The sequence below is a fragment of the Colias croceus genome, chromosome 3, assembly GCF_905220415.1.
Source record: "Colias croceus chromosome 3, ilColCroc2.1".
NCBI classification, from domain to species: domain Eukaryota; kingdom Metazoa; phylum Arthropoda; class Insecta; order Lepidoptera; family Pieridae; genus Colias; species Colias croceus.
Genome location: NC_059539.1, coordinates 134786 through 144974, shown reverse-complemented (window position 1 = coordinate 144974; position 10189 = coordinate 134786). Strand labels below are relative to the sequence as shown.

At 35.2% G+C, this 10189-nt stretch overlaps 1 long non-coding RNA gene across 1 annotated transcript; it reads right to left on the bottom strand.

Moving 5' to 3' along the window:
* Positions 1-7778: 7778 nt before the first annotated feature.
* Positions 7779-9260, bottom strand: LOC123706395. Its single transcript, XR_006753396.1, has 2 exons — positions 8961-9260; positions 7779-8632 (listed from the first exon to the last, which is right to left on the bottom strand). It is a non-coding gene; the product is annotated as an uncharacterized LOC123706395 (long non-coding RNA).
* Between the last annotated feature and the right edge of the window lie 929 nt (positions 9261-10189).

Below are 10189 nucleotides of genomic sequence, written 5' to 3'. Positions count from 1 at the left end.
AAAATAAGTGTAAAGAACACTGACTGCAAAAGTCGCATTCCGTCCGTTGTTATGAAGCAGTTATAAAATAAATTAAGGGACAAAGGCGATAATGAAAATTTAATAAGAACACAACTTTCCTTATTTCGTTCTGCTCAGTTTTAGAAAAATTGTATTATTCGGCTGGGGTTGGCAAAAGTTTAACCTTTTTGCGCCTACTTGTTTGGGAAAATCGTTTCGAATCGACTTTGCAATACTTTCTAATAATGTAGGTGAAGTTAAGGGCGCCGTAGCAGAGAGAGGGGCGTCGTAGCGGGGTTGGGGCGCTCTTTCATGGGAAATACAAAGTGGCACAAAGTTTTCTCGAAATTACTCGCTCATGAACATGAGCTTTAAAACATTTAAACAAAATTTCTTTCAATTGCTTCAAATAATGAGGAACACTGCAAAGATTAAGCACGTTTAATGTTTCAACTTAACTAAAAGGACTTTTAAGCGTTCTAACGTCGCTCGGCCACATTCGCTTGCCTATTTTCACATTTGTTAGTGAATTCTGTGAGCCGCGTGTGCGAGCTGTAGCGACACCACGTGTGCCGTGACGTCACTCGTCACGCGTCACTCGCACTGAGCTCCGTAATTCACCGCGTGACAAGAACGGAGCAAAACGCGAATGATGAATACTGCTCACCCTTAAACTCGACAACAATAATTACGTGTACGGAGTACGTGATAAATTATTTGCAAAAAATTATAAAATGAGAGTTTAAAAAGGATCAAATTTTACATGTAAGTTTGTTGTGATATTGATGAAGCGCTACCATGAGGACAATAAACCCGCGCGTGTCGCTCGCACGCGAGTGCCCCTCTGTATCGGGGCGTGGTAATGAGGCCTGTGTTTGTTCTCAAATAAATCGCACCCACAACTTGGTGCTGGGGATTATTAAGTGCCCTGAATTGCCCTAAAAAGGCAATTTCAAAAGTTTTATTTTAAAAGCGCTCGTTCCGTGAAATTGATTGCATCAGATAAGAAGGCTGAAGGTTTGATTTCCTCGAGTTCGCGCGATCATATTACCGGCATTGTCCGAGCGCTGGAGAAATATGCACTCCGATGTCTGAGAGGATCTCTTGAAAAATCGCTTTGTAATGAAAGTAGTCACTGATAGTTTTCTTACGTTTTAAAGCTCTATATTTCTGACTATAATTTTTATTTGTTATAATATAATATATTGAAGAAGCAACGTTTGTATTGACAACTTTTTAATGAAACTTATATAATTTATTCGGTTACGTCATTCCATAACGATATAATATATTTTGCATAAAACAAATATAAAATGAATCAAATAAAGTGAATTAAAATAACGCCAGCTATGATTTTCCGAGGAAATAATATAAACAATATTGGAGAAATAATTAATAAAACAATATCGTTTTTAAATAAGCTCGATTTTCTTCACCGAAATATTAATTTAAAGTCAACAAAGTATTTCAACCTGAAATGTTTATCGGAACCGAGCAAAGTACACAAAGCTCGCTTATTTTCGTCCGTTTCAAATTATCAAGGATAAATTGTAGCCAACTATAAGCGATATAGTGTGGATTGAAAATTTGCCACTCGAGTGAAACGTTGGCAAAGAGCGAGCTTCATTATCGGCTGCCGATATCGGATAAATTATAAAACAACACGCGCCATATTTCTGCTGCGAATACCGCCCGAGCTACGAAATGCTGGCTTTGTAGCACGAAATTCGTGCTACGCGCTTCTACGATGAGCTACGGCATACGTAGACATAACTTTACGTCTATTTTATTTCTATCCAAGCGATCTTTTTAATATTATAATACTCAAATCAAATTAATAAAGGTAAACATGTCTGGCATTTGGTATTAGTAATATTGCAAAAATTCATAAACATGAAGATACCGTCAGAAAATTAGTACAAGTTAATATTTCATATTATACTGGTGAAACATACACGGTCATTTTTATATTTATCATTCTATCAAATAAATATTATTTACACATTTCTTATAAAAACTAAGACACAAAAACTGTTATTTCTAAAAATTTACTATAAATATCATTCATTCCGAACACAAAGAAAGACCCTGGGACCTTTATATCATCCACTTTTATTAACCGACCCCAGAGATTACTTTCTCGAACTAAAAATATTTTAAATTAATAGACGCTTACGAACTAAGCGAGCGATAAAAATGATGCTTTCACCGAGATGAACGATATTCATATTTCACCCACTCGGGGACTCCCCACTTCCATAAGTAATAGTTGTCACGTAAAGAGGGCTCCTTATAAAAACATTCGCCGTGACGCGCGTGACACATTGTGTGTTATTGTGCTATTCGAGTCGAATGGGGCGCGCGTGTAGCGCTCTACAGCGCTTTACAACGCTTTACAGCGCTGTGACGACACAACTCAGCGGACAATTTGTAGTAATTGCGAAACGATTTGATAGCCGGAACATTTTACTGTTGTGAGGTGCAATTGGCCGCATGGTTTGTGTGAAGAGGTACAAACTAACGCATGAATAGAAATAGTCCATCATATCTCTGTCGATTGACGCGTACAAAAATATAGGAATGAATAAATTTGACGTAGTACTCTATAACATGATATGCTAATCATAAGATTAGTATATTATTACCTTTCACAAATAATTGTTATTCAAGTATACCCCCGACACCCACATAAAGTATTTAGTTATAATGCTGTAGCAATTTTAAATTGCAGTACAAAGAATATATATACTGTACTGTGCAAACTTATTCTTTAAAAATATTTTGGTAAAGTCTCACTGTAACCCGCTCGCTGTAGTGTGCTGAAACTTCGGGTTAAATATAACTATAAAAGTTTAACGACTTCTTCGTTTCATTGCTTTTCTGAAAAGTTGGTTATTTAAGCTCCACACGCCACAGTTATCTTAGTTTGTTGCGCTTTATCAAATCCAGTAACTCCACAAATACAAGTAACAAGCTCTCTACATTACTGTTTCATAAAAGAAAAAAATCTAGGTAAGTAATTAGCGATGCGGGAATACAACGCGCAAGCTGAATCTAGCGCTATTTAAACTCGTAACTAATGCAACCGAACAATGAATACTACATCCAATTAATCCTTCGCCTACACCTTTTTGGGTGATTCTCGAAAAAGCGGATGATATAAGTTTTAGCCATAGTTTTCCAACTAACCGCAGTTCTGCAACGGGATGTTTAAATTTCTAGAAACTCAACATTTAACAATGTTTTCAATGGAATCTGGCTCGTTATTTTGTGAAACAGCATCAAATATCACATGTTAAATCTCAAAATGTGAACGTATCGAAGCAAAACAAAGGAACACAAAATCAACATCCGTTCCGGATTTCAGTTGAATTAATTAATTGAAAGTTTATAATAGTGAACGTCACATAAGTCGGTCCTTACGGCAATGCGAAGCGCTATTAGCCGCCAACGAGGCGTGCCCGCTGCAACAATGCTGGGACAACGAACCGGCCCCGGCTGCCCCGGCCGCCCCGACCGCCCCCCGGCCACCGCGCCGCCTTTATTCAAATTTAATTATTTGTCCAGCAAATTGACGTCAACTGCACTCACCACTATTGGGCGCGACGATTTATAAAATGCCTTCATTATTGATTGTTTGCGCAGCAATAAAGCATAATATAGGGATAAGAAGTTAAACAGATGTTTGTATCAATACTCTTATACATCTGAATCTAAAACACAAGACAAATTTGTATCTTCATATTAAGAGCACAATACATTTTAGGAATCTATTTATTTATCCACCCATAATATATCTAAAAATATTTATTTCAGGAATGAAAGGTCAATCACGACACGACAAGAAAACCACGTTATATAATACTGATACAGCTTTTTTAATATTAAACAACAAATTTAAATTGTAAAACAGAAAACAATTGAACTTCTTTTACTTATCTGAAAAGGAGCTTTAGTCAGTCACGCCTTAGCTGTAGCAAGCCGCTGATACTCTGTCAAGACCATCCTTCGCAAGGCATAATTCTGTTAACAGTGATTAATCATATTTGCTCTAGGCGACTGTGCGTTAGCTCTAGGTGTTAAGAAAGATTTTACCAACATACCAACATAGTACCTTACTAAAGTAGTCGTCGGATTCATCAGAAATACAATACAAATGAAAATTCAATATAGGAATATAAATAGGAACAGGGACTTAATAAAATAACATAACAATTATTTATAAACAGGTTAGACTTAACATTAATACTTGGCTATAAACAAACGCAGGAGTCATGAAAGTAATTTCCTCGCAACAGCGAAAAGCGCTTTGAACAAATTAGTTCTATAAATATAAGACTAAACTCACTTTGTTGTAGAGCGCTGCGCCGCTTTAATCCCATTTACAATAGTTTGGGAAATCTGCTGAGAAAGTCATGAATACATGATATAATTTGCTGTAGGCCTGTCGTTCAAGAGTATTATTGCTAATGTAATATTGTATATCAGATTCTCTTATTATTTCAAATTGTGCCCAAAAATTTACAGAACTGAAAAATATACGCTATATAATATTATTTTTAATCTACTCACTCACACATCACTTATTTGAAACTATCAAAAGTATAATTTTTTTTCTCAATATGTTTGTCTCTCTAGTTTATTAAATAGAGATAGAGCTTTTACTCGTCGTTGTCGTCGTCGTCGTTAACCATTCGGATATAGTCTACCCAAGAGTAAAATCTTCTAACTAAATACATTATATTATTACATTAAACAATCCTAGTGAACTTTTTTCTCTCAAAGCATTCGGCGTGTCCCCGCCCGGGCGCGATCCGCCCGCACCGCGCCGCTCGCACCGCGCCGCTCGCAAGTCCCTCTCTATAATCAAAACTATAAGTCTATTATATTCACTTAAATCGCTCACTCGAGTTTTATTGTTCTTAAACTTCTTGTGATTTATGCGAACTGATTGTAAGTGCGAGTTGTTCTTCTGCGGGCTGCGCTAACTATTTTAATTTTTCAATTAGAAATGTTTTTCTCTTTGCAGCTTGAAATTTCTGATTTTTGCTTAGAACTTCTTTATGTAATTGTTCGGAACTTTGAAGCGCTCGTTTATTCGTGTTATTGTTAAACCGTTGGATTTTAACTAACGTTCATTAAAATAATGATCGCGATTTTTAATGACCAACTTTTTAAGAAGAATTTTATTTTAAAAACTTTGATGTAAAATTATTATTTCGATAATTGTATAGGTAATTGATTTTATTGAAAATCTAAAAATATAAATGAGTTTTATTGTAAAAAAAAACTTGAAGAACATAATATATTTATTTTGTATCAAAAATGATCAATAAATAGGTTTAATATGTTTGTTGTTAAAAAGGTCAAAAAAGGAAAAGCTGATTGCATAGATAATACATAATACCCCGTATTCGTTTTTCGATACTACTCTGTACTTTGTGTTTGTAAGTAAATATATTTCAATAATTATTAAATATTTACTACTTACTATTTGTGGTATGACTCACAAAGCAATATGTCGTCCCTTCCCTTCTATTTTCGGCAACTATGAACAAATACTCGTGAAATATGAATAGTGTCAGCTTTGTATGTGTGATCTAAATCTCTAACACACACATGTGCGCGCGTGTGTGTGGACACAGGTGGAACACTGATAGTAAGTTCTCAAGTCAACAGAACGGTATCTTCCCTTCTTCCAGTCGTAATATAAAGGTTAAGATTAACAAATACGTTAAAAGTACCTTATCTGGCTTATCACGATAAACATTACAATATTTTTATTCTTCTCATTTTTATTTGTTCCGGGTAAACAGGTTTATTAACTCTATTTACATACCCGAATGTATACAGGTTTCATTACTGGTATTCATTATTTGACGGCTGATTTAATAATTTTTTAACTGAATGGTTAGCACATTTTGTCATTGATTAAGTTTATTTTTTAGATTTAATTATTTTAATTATTAGTTATGGGTATTAAAATAAACTTTATGACATTCTTTATTAAAATACGACCAACGAGGTGAAAGAAGTGCGTACTTACCAGATAATCAGTATTAAGAAAATGCCGAAGTACGTACAAAATGGACAAACCTATATTCTTAACATTGTTTTATTTACTCGCTGCGCGCTAAACAGTGAGCGTAGTCACAGAAAATAGAATCGGAACCGACAAGCGAAAAACTTCGACGTCCTTCCGCCAATAGGAAGTTCGCAGCCCGTTAAGCTCTCAAACCCACTTTCATTTGTATTCCAAATAAACAAATAGGCGCGATCTTACTCGCCGTTCTGCTGATAAATTGTAAAACAAATAACGCTTTTGATACTAATTATTATATCTTAATTAATGAGAGATTGGATCTTAACGTCATTATTGAATTACTTTGAAATAAATTTGTTGCTCGTCAGAACCAATATCTGTCTAAAAGTTATCTAATGGCTGAGAATTTGATCTTAATTGAAATAACTAGATTAATTAACGATTTGTCAGCCATAAAATATTAGTTTGAAGGTCATTGGCCTGGAATATCTCGTAGCGGAGGGCTACGCGAGACATTTCGTAGCCGATAGCGGTGTGTGGTCTACCGAACAACTCGCATTACATATTATATTATTATTATGTTACATGTCAAGTGGTAGGCCTTATGTATCGTATGTAGTTGTGATCGTATAATACGTAATATATATGTTTTTAACCCTAGAAAGATAATCATATTATTGAGTAGTACGGGAAAGATAGTCATGCGTCAAATTTACGCATGTTTTTTAGTTAGCTCTAAGTCGGGATATATTAATTTTTTTCTATAAATTGTGAGTTATTATGTATTTACAGTTATATTAGAATAATTAATACTATAGATAATTTATTTATGGGTCATTGTCAAAGAGCATGGGACATTTTAGTATGAAGCCTGGTATACCTACCAATTTGCGATAAAAAAAAAGTCATTTTGGCGGCAAGAGATGAAACATGTGCCAATCGATAGTACATCAAAATACAAATAGGAAATACTCTTTGGTAAAATGTCGTAATTGATACGGTTTCGGAATAAATAAGAGTTTTAAAAATTTTTTTTTTTTAGTTTTTTGAATTATTTGTTACTTCTTACACTTAAACGTTAAGACAAAGCATATACAACTTCTAATTTGTAATAAAAGGGTTTCAAAATGTTGTATTACTATCAAAACGAAAGTAATAAACCAACTTTGGGCTAGGGATACGCACGTGCGGTGCGTCACTTATCGACAACCGTTATCGATATGGTTAGTTACGATGAAGATCAGTTTAGTTTCAGTTTCGGATGCAAATAAATTATTGAGTATTGAGTATTGGAGTAAATAAGTTTTTTTTTACTTAACCTTTAAGTGTAAGAAGTAACAAATAATTCAAAAAACTGAAAAAAAAATTTTTTTTTAACCCTTATTTATTCCGAAACCGTATCAATTACGACATTTTACCAAAGAGTATTTCCTATTTGTATTTTGATGTACTATCGATTGGCACATGTTTCATCTCTTGCCGCCAAAATGAAGTTTTTTCAAAATTTCCAACTTTAGGTATACCAGTTAGGTTCCTTGCTTTTTGCGCAGGTAAACGTAACTGCAGATTTCAAAAATGTGAAAAAGAAAATATTTTAAAATTGAACTTTTCTTTATGCCCGTGCCTGTTAAAATAACTGAAGTATCTGTAATTCAAGTTGGCCGAGATGTTTAGCTAATAATTTAAGATTTATTTCAGATTTAGTGCGTCAGGGTGGAGAAAAAATACAACTCTGTTATTATTACACTTTACCTTTTATCATTAAATTAAATAAGCCAGTCGAACATATTTTGGCTTTTATATTAATTACAGTCTTATATCTTATAATCACCATTAGAAGCACAAGCTTTTTTTAAGTTTAACAGTAATTTATTTACAATTTTAGTCAACTCTGTTACTTTATGAATAATAACAAACCTTAAATTCTACACTACTCCATGAAATATCTGTAAATTAACAGCTAATTACAACATATAACCGCTTCATTAACTGACAAATTAACCTATTGTAATTTAGCAGTATTATATTGAATAGCTTTTCCTAAATTTCGTAACTAAGTTCTTTAATCTTCGGGACACGAAAGTAACAGAGTTGTAACACAGTAACTTAGTTGTTCTTTTTGTACTATAAGTGAATAAATTGCATACTTTTGATATGTCGTCACGTTCGAAAAGATTGATTTTGGTTCTAAAAACATTTTTCTTACATGTGGGCTGATTTTTTTCATATGAAACTTTGATCCACAGCAAGACACTCTTGTATAATTTGTATTTCCTGTCTAGACATTTTAACGGCCTTCTTGTCGAATATTTTATCAATAGCATACTTTTCCTTCAGATTCTTAACTTTTTCATGGCCATTTTTAATAGCATTTACTGGATTTTCTGGATTGCCGTCCTTATTTTTAGACTTCTTTCGTTTTTCTCTGTTGCATTGTTTTTTATACGTCTCCTATCTCTTGTTAACTGTTTCTAATTGTTACTTAAATTTTATATAACCTGTAAATAACTTCGATCTGTTTCTGTTAACTTGCTTGCTTCTCAGCTGGCGTGAGAGGCATTTTAAGGGCGTTAATAACGGCAGAATAACCTGTAACAATATCTTCAAAGTTACATTTAATTAAATATGATTTATTTACATATAACAACTCAAAATTACTTTGGGAAACCGATTCTTAAGAAAAAAAATTATTACAAATATAAAATTTCAAACAAAAGTTACAGAATACATGCTTACTCAACTCTGTTACCATGAGCTAAGTAACAGAATGATGATAACAGAGTTGTAAATTTTACATTCTAAAAGACATAAATCATAGAATAATGCATTTAGTTATTTTTTTATTTCAAATTGAGCATAATTACCCCTTAAACAACAAAGTGAACGTAAGTTAATAGAAGAAAACGGTTTTACTTACTTTAATAGGTAGGTAACAATGTTGATGCGGAATAAAAACACGCGGCACGTTCAGCGCCACGCGGTCGACTGAGATTCAATGTACCCCACCCCCAGACCTAACGAACGACCACAATGGCTGCAGAAACCTCGCTCAAGCTAATAGAAAGTCGAAAACAGCGCCACCTCTATTTTGAGTAATGATTTATTTAGTAACATAGTAGTGCACACGATTCCAAACACTACGTGGGACAAAGTTAAAATATTTTTTATAAAATAAATCTTAGCACTGATCGGGTTGAAAATGTACTTTTAGAAATATTCGCAATATTCTGTTTATAGTAATAATAATAATAATAAAAGGGCGTAGGGATGTGACGACCCCATCGCCCACGGTTGGAATATCTATTGTCTATGTGACAATAGATATTCCACCCGTGCAGTCAGTCAACCCGCAGGACACCTTGTGGCGGGGTGTCGGGGAGTAGCGACCCCGCGGGAACCGAGCGCTCCCGGGGGAGGCCCCTGTCTTCATCTCCGGCTTGCCTTCACCGGCCGGTCGGAGTGAAGCCTGACGAGGACAGGACCCCCACCTCTGGCTTGCCTTAACCGGCCGGCCAGAGTGGAGTCGCGAGAGCTTTTAGCTCGAAGGGTGGATGCGAAGCGTAAGTGGCGAGTGGGCACGTGATGCTGGACCCTCAGGGAGCGCGTGATCGTCGTTTAAAGTCCAGGGACGCCTCTCCACCCTTAGCTGCTCACAATATGTTGCCCCCTTGTCGCACTATTGCAGCGACTTATTTCGGGGGCCCATACAGTGAGAGGGCTAGTCACCACCTGCCAACATATTTTTACTTTCTTTTAGTAGAAAGGCAGGTGCCATAGTTTCCCATAGTCCACAATACCAGTCCACTTAGCATCCCAATCCATAGCCCAGTTTATTTTGCATCCATTTCTCACAATAGTCCTACATCGGCCGCGGACTGCCCAGGGCTGTATCTCTATAGTGCAGTTATGGGCAGGCTGCGGCTGGTGTCCCACAACACATTAAAATTCTCAAAGGGCCTCTGCGTGTTGGATCCGTGTCCCCACGTAAGCCTTCCAAAGATCCGGGTACCGTCCTTATGGTGGTACCCGAGTATTATGGAAACGAGAAACATAATAATAATAATAATAAATTCTTTATTTCAGAGTAACAAAGACCCAAAATTAAATAGAAATAACAATTAAAATTAAAATACGCAATAAAATTAA